Source organism: Alligator mississippiensis, chromosome 2, assembly GCF_030867095.1.
Source record: "Alligator mississippiensis isolate rAllMis1 chromosome 2, rAllMis1, whole genome shotgun sequence".
Taxonomy (NCBI): Eukaryota; Metazoa; Chordata; order Crocodylia; family Alligatoridae; genus Alligator; species Alligator mississippiensis.
Genome location: NC_081825.1, coordinates 208,355,759 through 208,369,068, shown reverse-complemented (window position 1 = coordinate 208,369,068; position 13,310 = coordinate 208,355,759). Strand labels below are relative to the sequence as shown.

The following is a 13,310-nucleotide window of genomic DNA, read 5'->3' as shown; positions in this document are numbered from 1 at the left end:
TACACATGGTTTTACTAGATACATTTTTGTAAGTTTCTTTTGCCTACATATACATATTTCCATCACCAGGCTGAGTTATCAGGAATATTCAAATGTAACTTTTGTTTCCTACCCTGAATTTTCAAAAAGGCTGTTTTAGCCACTAGAGAGATACACAACCATAGAAAAGGACAGATGTTTCAATTTTTCTTCATGAAACTACAGAACTTTTCAAGGTCATTGGCTAAAATGCCACTGAAGAGTCAGCTAGAAATGTTGTACAATAGATGACATTGTCCTAAGCAGATGAAGAAAATGTACTATTTAAATCAGCAGTAGCACTCACAAGCATACTTGAAATAATTAGTGATTGTATGCTCAGCAGGCACACATGGTAAAGGATACTCAATTCCTTCCTACCATTCTATTAAAGGGAGATTACATATAGATGCCCATTCAAAATAGAGGATGCAATACTGTTGCCAGAAACTGTAAGAGAGAGAGAGAGAGAGAGAGAAGAGGAATGGGAAAGTTTAATTAACAACTACTACCCAGAGAGATATTTTGTAGGAAGAATGACTCATAGGATAATAACGCAACTTTGCCAGTGGCCAGGATAGGAAGGAGGAATCTAAAGGAATAGCTTGCACTTAACGAAATAGAAATAGTTGCTATATCTTAAGGAAGTTGAAAACATACCTTTGTTGTTTTCTTACTCATATCCCTGCTGTATGTTCCTAGTTTGTTAGGTGTGCACACACACACACAAAAAAGATTTTAGCTTGCTTTGCTGGCTGCTGTCAGGCAAGGACAAAAGGTCTGTAATATGCATCTTCTGCAATAGAAAGAACTCTTTGTTTGCACCAAAAATAGTGTTAGTAGAAAAATAGAGTCAGAAGAAAAAGTAACATTTTGTCCAGGATTGACTCTCATTCTGAAATTTTACATGCTTTTCTGGTGTTATAAAATCCTTTGCAAGAGAGGGTTTTTAAAAAAATATTGCCCTGGTACCACTAGAAAGTGGGTTATGTCATCCAGGATCTTCCTAGATTAGTGTTCTGATGGGGCTTGTGATAAATCAGTATTCACTTCCACTAAAGGAATATATTTGAGACGTGAGAAGACCATCATTGTTCCTTTATACTCCAGAGGCCTTGACTTAATTGGGTCCAGTATTTCTCTCTGAGACCCATGATGAACCTCATATCTGTCACAAAATGGTTTTTGCCCCCAGGTGGGTTCCAGGGGCTGCTAACCAACCAGCCTGTCATTTCTCTTACGGATAAAACTTTCTTAAGAAAAAATGTAGTCAACTGATTTTTGCCTTTTGGTGAAAGAAAGCTAAAGATGGCTCCACCAGATACCACTGAATGTGTTAATTGAATTTCCTGAAAAAGATCTCTTAAAGGGGTCTCAATGTGGAACCATCCTGTCATGGAATTGTGGACAGTTGCTGGATGCTAAAACGGTGTCTCATTCACCTCAGGATTAATTATCCCAGGATTTGGCCCAGATTAAAGCTGGTGTGGCACAGCCCTTTCAAGCTGCAAGTGTCCTGTGAGAGCACACAGCCTGACAGACTTGTCTCTGGAATGAATTGCAATAAGTGTAAAGATATACAACAGAATATCCTGTGGAAAAGCACATTCTATCCAGCATACTTCAAAGGGACATGAAGACGAATTATGGTAATCTATTTCTGTATGATCCAGGGACAAAAGGCTTTCTCCCAGGACAAATGCAATGTTTGCTTGTAACATATATACAGCATGACTAAGAAAATATTTTGCAGCAGACATGGACAGACTTTAAATTCACATTGGCTTAGTTCCTAAATCTTGTATTCCTGAAGCAATTTAGCACTCAAGTCCTTTTTAAATTATTTTTTAACTGTTTTTTTTTTTTTTTTTTTTGCTATTCCAGGCCCAATGATTCATCTTTCTGATACTCTTGGGTGTATGCTCTTCAGCCACAGGCCTGGACGCATGACATGCTATACAATGTAAGTAACACCAAAGTCAGAAGCAGCCAGCCAGCCAGACAGGGTGTGCAAAACAGGGCGTATTTGATTCGGATTTGGATTAGATTTTGTCATAAATCTTGTCTCCTGGACCCCTAATCGTTTTTGTTGCCCTGCACTGGATGCCTTCCAAACTGCCCATGTCTATCATAAAGTGTGGAGCCAAAAATTGCATACAATATTCTCGTGCAGCCTCACCAGTGCTGAATAGAGCAGAAAAAAATTATTTCTATTGATTTGCAAGTGGCACTCTTGTTAATACAACCTAGGATGCTGTTGGGTTTTTTTGCAACAAGAGCACACTGTTGACTCATATTCAGCTTATGGTTCACCATAACCCCCATGTCCTTCTCTGCAGTACTGCAACCTAGTCAGTCATTCCTTAGTCTGTATTTGTGCATATGATTATTCTGTCCCAAGTGTCCTTGTACTTGCCCTTGTTGAAGCTCATCTCATTGATTGTGGACCATTTCTCCAATCTGTCCAGGTCATTCTGGATTCTAGCCGTATGCTTCAGAGTGTCCACAATTCTACCCAACTTGGTGTCATCCTCAAATTCACTAACTTTGCACTCAGTACCATCATCCAAATCATTAATTAAGATATTGAACAATATCAGACCCAGGACAGACCCTTGGGGAACACTAGTTGATACCTTCTCCCAACAAGACACTGAGCTATTTGGGACTACTCACTGAGTAGGATGGTTCAACCAGTTATGTATCCACCTTACCATACTTTCATCTGGTCTGTATTTCCTTAGCTTGTTAATGAGAATGTCATGGGAAACAGTGTCAAAAGCCTTGCTAAAATCCAGATATACCATGTCCACTGTTCTTCCTCCCTCACTTCTCTTCACAGAGCCTGCCACTGTATCATATAAAAAATCAGTTCTGTTGGGCATGACTTACTCTTGGTGAATCCATGCTGGCTATTCCTGACCACACTGTTCTCCTCTAGGTTCTTCACAATGGATTCCTTGAGGACCTGCTTCATGAGCTTCTAAGGTAGAGGTCAGGCTGAAACTATCTACAACTTCTTCTTTTAAAAGACACCTTTGAAATACTTCTAATGTAGGCTTTCTGATATTTAAAATACAGCTTTTATGTTGTAATGGGTGGGTTTTTATTTTAAACTTTTATATCCAGACTTTTTTTTATTATTATTAACTAGTTATCCTATTGGTCAAGCACTAAAATGTAACATCAAATGAAAATCAGCCAGTGTCAAGTTATTGTCAAGTTATTGTGGGCTATCAATATTTGTAGGTGAAGGGAAGAAAACTACTTGAAATTCTTTCCAACAGGAATATAGTAAGGCCTTATATTATTCAGGAAATATTTAAAGATTTAACTGAACAAAATAATATTAGGGTGTTTATTTACATGCATTGCCAAGCAGCTATGTTTTTTTTAAAATTATATTCAAAACAACATTATTAATATTACTATTTAACTTTGTATCTAATACATAGGTGTCCAGTAGGTTGCTCATTACTACTGTTATTTCTGTGCTTTCTATAGATAGTCCAACAAGAGTATATTAAAGCCACATTTCTCTATAAAACATGTACTTGCATAGGCACAACCTTTGAGGTCAACACATCAGAGACAGCATTGTCAGTGTAGCCAAATGTTATTTCTTGAAGCTCATCTTTTACGATAATTGAATAAAATCCTCTTATGCCTAAAGATATTCCATTTTGAATAGGCAATAATTCTTCAAGTCAGAGGGATTGTAATTTCTCTGAAATGAGCTCAAATACATTTGAAGGCATCTAAGTGAAGATCAAGAAAGTATTGTAGCAAATAAAGATATCACAGTGATCAGGGAGTATAAACAACAAAGCTGAAGGACTAATGCAAAGATACAAAATCTGACTCACTCTCCAAGAGGAAAAGGTTTGCTGTAGTCATGCTTGCAGCATATATTTGTTGAAAACTTGCAAGTAGTGTGATAAAAAATGTGGAAAATGTAAAACACTGTGAGAAAGGAACAAGTGTTGTAATATGATTAAAACCACAATGGGAAGATCTTCTGAGGAATGGATTTGAAGACAATCAAGAAAATCCCCCAAATGGGACTAAAAATATGATCTGAAAGTTCGGTGCATTCACTGATGTGACATCTTAGGCAGATGGTATGGAGGGCAATGGACTCTGACTTTTTTCTCCTGTTCTTCTGGCTAATATTTGGAATCCCTACTTCCAAATATACTTTTCTCTGAAGAGAAAATTCTGTCTTCTACACTAACACATTTTAGTCCAGGTGTGGGCAATTATTTGGGCCCACAGGCCACACAGGGAGATTTGCTGATATGTCACGAGACAGGTCAGCACCACCCCCATCACAACAGCTCACCAAAACTCCCTATGTGGGATGGGGCTATGGGAAGGTGGGGAGCTGTGTTCAGGAGCAGGATGGGGGTGGGCAAGGACAGGATCACAGGGTGGTGTTGTGGAGCAGTGACAGCATGGGGCTTGGCCCTGGGGCCTGTGGCAGAGCTGTGATTTACTGTCTGCATGCCTCTGCAATGGGCACCAGTTCTGTGGGCAGGGGCATGCAGGGAGCAGATTGTGGCTCTGCCCTGGCCCTATGCTTTCACTGCCCCCAGATCTTGGACCCAGCCCCAGACACAGCTCCTCACCCAGCCATGCGCTCCACACATGTGGCTCCTGACTAATCTCCATGGAGACCCTGGGATTGTGGGACAGTGACAAGGCAGGACCAGGGCCAGCCTACCCTAGCCTCATTGCCTCATTGCTTAGGCAGCCTCATGCGGTGGCACAGAGTGGGGCTGGGCCTGGCTAGGATCAACTGTGGCTCCTGGCTCCCTACCCCCAACCAGAGTCCCTGGCCAGTTATGTTCCATTCTGGGTGTATACATTTCATTTTCTTCCTTATATACAGCACATTACATTTGTCTTAGTTGAATTTAATTTTGTTTTAATATGGTCCAGTTTTCTGATTTATCATGATCCTTTTGAATTCTATCCTCTGAAGCCCTTGTAACCCCTTCCATTTTTGTGTCATCTGCAGACTTGATCAATAAGCTCCATAGTCTTGCAGCTAGGTCATTAATAAAAATATTAAGCTGCACTAGATGCAGAACAGATCCCCAAGGAGTCCCATTTGAGACCTCCTAATATTCTGACATTGTTTCATATAGTTACTCTTTGCTTGTGGTTACTCAACCAAACATGTGGTCAGTACTCACGGTATTGTTATTTTTGGTTTGTTTTGCATGTGGTCCTGTACCAAGTTTCCAGATACTAATACTTGTTCAACCTCCAAACTTTGTATCTAAATAATAGACAAAATTAAAGCTTCATATCTGAGCACTCTTCCTAATTTGAGCAGAGGAGTGGGAGGTGGGATTCAAAATCAATCCTAGTTTTCATTTTCCCAAAATGGGTTCAAATATAAAGTCAGATATGAACTGAAAGGCATTATGGGCAAGTGAATGCCTGCTCACTTCTCTAAGGATTACAGCCATCCTGAATTACTTTTCAATTTGTTCTGTGTAGTAACATATATTTGTATTAACTGTTCCCAGTGTTGTAATAGTGACACAGAGATTGATTACGCTATCTAGGACCATCAGTGAATGCTGTTCTCTAACAAAAATCTCAATAATTTATCTTCTATAATGAATGGACTCTTTATTCATTTCCACTGATCAAATGGAAAATACCTGTGTCTATGAATTGCTTCCTATTTAAACATTTAATATTCTTCTGCTCCAGGAAATTTTGGTCTCCCTCCTCCTCAAAAAAACCCCAAAACTGCTTTGGCTCTTTCAACCATAGAATAATGAATGTTTCAAATGTACAGTTTTTTTAGTAATGAAGAGAAATTGGACTGCAGTCTGTACTTTCATTAACAGGGAAAGAATTTTTTTTTCGGCTAAATGTAAAACAAATCAAATAAACACAGATATTACCTTGACAAACAAGGCCTTTTCAACCCTTTACTGTTATGTAGTGAAAACACATTGTGTGGGTGGTAAGCTTGTTATGACCACAACTACAACCTCATTAGAAAGAAGACAATGGCTACCAGTATGAGATAATAATAACAGATATAGCCAAGGGCCAGGTAACTTATCTGGGAAGTACAAATGAGTTCATTTGTTTGTATACAGCTGTGTGTGTACTTTTGAACAGTTAGTGATGACTTGAAAAGTTTGCATGTGCAGGTGCACATATTTTTATGACCAGAATGAAATAAAAGGTCTAACTGTGGAAACTTTCTCCTGTTCTTGAGTACTTAACCACAAAATGAATCTTTTTGCTTTTCATTTATCTACTTCTCTGAGAACTCACTCGATTGTATATGAGTTCCACAAGAGGGCTAGAATTTTACCATCGTGCGTCTATTTTAGAATGCATCACCTGAGCACAGTTGTGTTAGTGAATATTAAAAGAAGGTCAGGGTCTGTGAAAACGTGAAAGATATAAACACCCTTTATGAATTTAACATGTGGCTTTTGTGAATCATTAAGCTATGTCTGTTTTATAAGCACAGAATGCCAGTATTCACCAGAACTTGGAGTCAAATGGACCAGTAGACTGATTAGTCCCAGGAATTGCTGAAGTGTAACTCTATTGTCATCTACTGGTGAACATGGGTAATTCACTTAATCCAGTGTCTCAGTTTCCCCATCTCTATTTACACAGAGCTTTAAAGTGTAAAAGCTGGTAGGAGGATAAAATATGATGAATTTCAACCTCTGAGTTTTCTTCAATTTATAGATGTATCAATTTATAGATAGTATGGTTAAAGACATAAGTACATTTTTCTTCTAACTTGCAGTTTTCAGGTGTTCATAATTTGTTTAAGCACTTGCTTTACATGCTAAAATATTCCAGGACAGCAGTCACGCTGAAGGTGATTTTTTTAAAAATGCCTGAGCAAACAAAGTAGACTATTGTACTATTTTTGAAACCATGTATAATCGTACAGTAGGTGTGTGCTGTGAGCCACATGCACAAGAGGTCAGAGTTAAGGTTATATGTATAATGTTTATTTGGTATTTTCTGGCTTTTCTTGCTTAACCATGTATCTCTGACATTCTTTTCGTGTAGTATTTATTTGCATAGTATAACTAATAAGTATCAACATTATATAATACACCCATGAAAAAGAACATTGCAGTTGAGAGGGTGGGCTTGTGCTATGACTGTGTGAGTTGTTGCTGTGTGCCACCTAGTGGGCTTTACCCATAACTTCAGTAGCAGTATGAATTACTGCATAATTTAAATACTTTAATAGATACTGTTCAAATTTAACTTTCTCATGCTTCCTTGATATGTGTCTAATGGAAAATATCATGATAATGCATAAAATAAGTTGCCTTGTCACACACTTTAAGCTGGAAGGAATTAACCATACAACAAATGTTGAGAAGCATCCTTACTATTTAAGACTAAATTCAGAAGGCTTCTGAATGTTACATACATTTTTGCTCTTAGTTTGGCTGAAATTTTGACTGTAAGTAATGAGATAGTCAGAGAGCGGGGGAGAATCAGCTGACCAGAAATTAGTTTTCATTAATTTACACTGAGACAACAATGCGGGTGTGTCTACATGTTTGCATTTACTGTACAGTAACCAAAATTACTGCACAGTATGGGCATGTGTCTACACATCCACATTTACTGCACCGTAAATACAGTGACTTATGCCAACTAGAGCATAAATTTGATACCTGTATCATGCAGGTATCAAATTTACACCCTATTAGTTACTGTATAGTAACGCATGTGTAAACAACTTACTGCGCAGTAACACTGTGTATGTGGACTGACTTGGGATTAACTTTAGTCCCAATTCAGTTCACACACAGTGTTAATGCACTTTAATGCCTGTACATGTAGACATCAGCCTATTCCTGTTTACTGCATAGTAATTTACTGTGCAGTAGATTTAAGCCAGCATAAATGCATGTGCAGACATGCCCTGTGTAAAGCTCTCAAGATTTATAATATTGCACACATTGCTATAGTTGCAATCTCAGATTCTCACCTGTGCTGTGGGAAATTTGCTGCCCTGAAGTGTGCATTTAGTTGAAACCCCCCCACAAAACAAAGAAAGATCCATCTCTGTCTGTTGGACAGGGGAAGTTTAAGACTCTAGGGGCATGTCTGCACATATAATTAATGCATATGAATAAACTCCAGAGTTTATTTATCTGGAGTTTTTTGTCCCCAGGCATACCATGTGAACATGTGCTGAGGAGCAATAAGCTCCAGAGCACGTGCTCTGGAGGCTGCTCTGTCTGGGCTCCATGTGCTACAGAGCATCTGGCCGAGGCACAAGGTCCTTCAGTGTGGGGGCTGCTTGCTGGCAGCATTTACACATGTGCTGCTGTGCACAAAAAAACTCTGCAGCAGCAGTACTTGTATTTACAAGTGCCACCCTGCTGCAGTTTATTAGTTTTGTGCAACCTAATAGGGGCGCACATGTGGACACCTAGATGCTTACTGCCCAGTTAATTAGTTAACTGCATAGTAAATGTCTCATGTAGACGCACCCTAGGAATACTACAGCTGGAATGTTGCAGGTAAACACTGTCTTTGACTTCTTTGATTTGGCTTCTCTCTGACTTAACTAAATTTGGTACTTGTATGCATATTGGATGATATTTGGTACTTGTATGTATATTGGATGATATTTCTAATTAGAGTCAGATATATGGTATTTTCCAATCGATTGCCAGACAATAGAACTGAACTTAGCCAACTAGTAAATGCATCCATTCAACAGCTGGATTGTCTATTCTGGATTTTGCATATTACAATTGCTAGATAGAAGTAGAGAACTTGTAGCAAACAAGGTGAGATGATGTCAATTAACTTTTCATAGTTTCATAGACATTAGGGGCTGGATGCCCTTATCTTTAATAGCTGAAAATTTCTGTTCCAATTTTTTAAAACATATACTCTCATGATTTTTATCATGAATCTCATGGTATTTGGTGCCTTTCTGAAATTCCCAACTACTGGAATGAAGAGATTATAGACATATCTTAGCTTTCACGTATTAAAGACATTAAATGTATAGTGTCTATAATGCAAAGTTAGAAATTGTAACCTCCTAGGGATTCATAAACAACAAGACAAATAAATAGAACCCCAAATGTATTATTTTTAAATGATGTCAGTATATAATCCATGGCATTTAAATGGTTGGGGTTGTCAATAAACAGTTCTGCATATCATTCTGGCACAAAGCACCTGAATACAGTACTGGTTTTCCATGTGTTGGTTATTCACCCTTCTCCTGAGCTAAGACTGTTAACTCTGCAGTCCCCTTTGGAAGATGATGTGCTAGAGACTGAAGATGCTAAACTCCTGTTACTTGTAATTCAGATTTCAGTTTGTAACTCCAGAGATAAAAGACTATTGTACTAATCCTCTCAAACATCCAGTGTCCAGTCACAGAAACTTTTCAGGGGTCTGATTACAGCTCTGGTTTGCAGTTCTCTTAATGTAATGGCACTGTTTGTATGCTACATTAGATTCATACATGTCACAATACATACAGTATGCACAGAACAGGACTGATACAATGATATTGCAACAACTCTACGAGATTTGGCAATAAAGAATTTAAAGGAGGAACAACAATGTGCATTCTATGGAACACAAATGTTCCAGAAAAAACAATATAATTTTACTTTGCTGTCAAGCTGTTGAACTGTAGAAGACGGGTTTAACTAAAAAGAAAATCTGCAGAGGCCTCCTCTTCTACTGTTACAAAGTATTACACTGTGTTAACAGACTGAGTTTTAATTTTAGTCTGTAGGCACGGGCAACCTGAAACACAGCACCACTGTCAAAAAAGAGCACATGCTTTGTTGCAATACCTTTACTTCTTTGTAATACTAGAGGTTTTGCGTCAGAGACTAATGTTTCACTTTATTAAATATTTACCAACAACCTATTGGCCATATGTTATAGAGTTTGCATGGTGACAGACTCAGTATTCGTCACCTTTTCAAGCTGATTCTGTTAAATCTGCTGTGTTATGCAGGCTCACAAAGCCCTTTCAATAACCCTGGTTTTTGTCCTCTGTTCTCTCTTTGCTAAACTGGTGTCAATATCGCATTTATGCTCTTTGAAATGTTCTGTAGGAATGAACTTGTCAAGACTTATTTACTGGGGTGCCATGGAAGATGTCAGCTTTCCTTCCTCAAGTACTGTTTATCTGACATTATTTGTCTTCAATTATGTTATAGGTGAAGAGCCACTTTCCACACAGAAATGGTATTAGTCAAATAATATTATAATACTTAAAAGGCTCTTTACATTCCTTTTTTCTGTGAGGAATCTGGTTCATTTTACACTGTCTTAAATAAGAGTCACTTATAATCATGCACATGTATCATAGGGTAGATTTCCATAGGCTTTTGACAAGGCATGTGGTTGGTATATGTGTTAGAGAGATACTTTTATCTATTTCATCGGTAACATTAATTTTTAATGTTTTAAAACCTACCTGTATATTTTTATCTTCTCATCTTTTTAAGTTTCACATAGATTCCTAATATGAACTTGTGTTCTCAAGTGCTGCGTACTTTGTATAGATAATAACTTGAAGAGAATATAAAATAAAAATTATTTGAAAATATTATCAGGTGGCATCTTTATGATGTGATTTATTTTGACAAAACAGACAGGCATGACTTCATGCTTTAGTGACAGGAGTTCATTAAGTATTTAGCTAGAAATGTATAATATGCTGTTGTTATTGTTAATAATAACAACAAGATATAAGCAACAAATGATTTAGTCCCATGAAAAAAGAAGTCAGTGTTTTAACTAGTTGCATCATGCAGAAAAAATAGTTAGAGCTGCATTAGTTTTCCTGGAAATGGCAGAATGGCCATTCAAGATCTGTGTTATTTTTGCTTTGATGTGTGGAAAAGCAGATTCTGGTTCAGTAGTAGTAACTTTGTTTGATCAACACACTATATTGTGGTTTAGCCAGTTAAAATAAAAGTTTTGGGGGGGTTCACTTCTATTACTTAAGCAATGATTTATGATATTTTGAGATGAGGATCTGCACCCCCTGACTTCTTGTGGTGGCTGTTTTGTTTTAGTTTTGAGAGGGCTTTTAGATCCTGTTGAATGGGGCTGCCATCACAGCCATAGAGACTAAAGTCTTCCATTGAAGAAATGTGGCAAGGAGCAAGGAGAGTGTAAATGGACTCACACTGGCTACCTAACATGTATAATTTAGCAGTGAGCTAGGACCACTATCTCTAGAAACAGAATGGTTCCCATTCAGTCTTAGTCTCTGTGTCATCTCTTATGGTAAAGTAAGCTTTTGGTACAGATGGGAGGACCAAGACCAATTGGTCATTTTACAGATTGCAGTCTATCAGGACTGGAAAAGGGCCAGTGTGAAAAAAGGGAGGAAGGAGGACCCAGGGAACTATAGGCCAGTTAGTCTTACCTCGTTCCTGGGTAAGCTGTTTGAGAGAATTATCCTGGTGCATGTCCACGAGGGGCCAGCAGGGGAGGTTATGCTTAGGGGCAACTAACATGGGTTCATTAGAGGTAGGTCCTGTCAGACCAACCTGGTGGCCTTCTATGACCAGGTCACAACATCCTTAGATGTAGGGGTAGCAGTGGATATAGTCTTTCTGGACTTCAGGAAAGCCTTCGATGCTGTCTCTCACCCCATTCTCATTAAAAAACTAGGGGACTGTGGTGTTGATGCCTACACAGTCAAATGGGTCGCTAACTGGCTGGAGGGCCACACCCAGAGAGTGGTGGTGGATGGGTCATTTTTGACCTGGAGGGATGTGGGCAGTGGTGTCCCCCAGGGCTCAGTCCTTGGACCCGCCCTGTTCATCTTCTTCATCAGTGACTTGGACGAGGGGGTAAAAAGCACCCTGTTCAAATTTGCTGATGACACTAAGATGTGGGGGGATGCTAGAAGGGAGGAATAGGCTGCAATTGGACCTAGACAGGTTACAGGGGTGGGCAGATGAGAACAGGATGGGTTTCAACACTGACAAGTGCAAGGTGCTGCACCTGGGGAGGAAGAACCAGCAGCATACCTACAGGCTGGGAAACTACCTTGTTGTCAGTGCAGAGGCAGAAAAGGATCTTGGAGTCATTATTGATGCCAAAATGAACATGGGCCGACAGTATGGGGACATGGTCAGGAAGGCCAACCGCACCTTGTCATGCATCCACAGATGCGTCTCAAGCTGGTCCAAGGAGGTGATCCTCCCCCTTTATGCGGCACTAGTCAGGCCGCAGTTGGAGTACTGCATCCAGTTCTGGGCGCATCACTTCAGGAGGGATGTGGACAGCATTGAGAGGGTTCAGAGGAGGGCTACCAACATGATCAGGGGGCAGTAGGGCAGGCCCTATGAGGAGAGGCTAAGGGACCTGAACCTGTTCAGCCTCCACAAGAGAAGGCTGAGGGGGGATCTAATGGCCTTTTACAAACTAGTCAGAGGGGACCAGCAGGCATTGGGGGAGTCCCTGTTCCCCCGAGCACTCCTAGGAGTGACTAGAAATAACGGTCACAAGCTGGCAAAGTGTAGATTCAGACTAGACATCAGGAGGCACTACTTCACTGTCAGGGAGGGTAGGATCTGGAACCAACTTCCAAGTGAAGTGGTGCTGGCTTCTAGCCTGGGGGTCTTTAAGAGGAGGTTAGATGAATACCTTACTGAGGTTGTTTGACCCCAGTACTTTTTCCTGCCATGGCAGGGGGTCAGACTTGATGTTCTGCTCAGGTCCCTTCTGACCCTATCAACTATGAAACTATAAGATGATGTTAACTCTTGGTCACTGTATCTGGCGTATACTGTATCTATAGTGATAGTCCAGAAGTGAAGTGCTCCAACTTCTGTTACCAAGTCACTGAGCCATTAATCCTCCCCAACCTTATCCTTAACCTATTAGTTTAATTGTTGATAGCACCGAATCTCAAGCAAGACCCAGGATTGGAATGAATCTGAATTTGAAGGACTGGTAAGTTTGAATCTACATCCAAACTATGTGACTAAGCTCTATCTCTAATTCTTGATTACTGCAGGAAAGATAATCTCTTTAATGGACCCTGCAGGGAAGGAAGGTAACACTTAATGGCCATGCACAGTCTACCCCTCTGGAGGTAGCAGTGTGATGGGAAGATTAGCTTCTGTGAGATGGGTACTTCCCAGTCCACCTATGCAATACGCAAGTTGATACTGATTTGTCATGGAAGAAGGAGTCATCTGTACCAGGCACAGGCAGATTGGAAATCCTATTGTGATTCAGTCATAGCATTGTCCCTAGTCTGC

The 13,310-nt window shown here is 39.6% G+C and overlaps 1 long non-coding RNA gene across 1 annotated transcript in view; it reads left to right on the top strand.

Annotated features, from left to right (window-relative positions):
- Positions 1–2,955: 2,955 nt before the first annotated feature.
- LOC109280474 (uncharacterized) overlaps positions 2,956–13,310 on the top strand; it is a 159,530-nt gene continuing 149,175 nt past the window's right edge. Inside the window, exon 1 of the long non-coding RNA XR_009460063.1 lies at positions 2,956–3,006. This is a non-coding gene — a long non-coding RNA (uncharacterized LOC109280474). The remainder of the gene's footprint in view (positions 3,007–13,310) is intronic.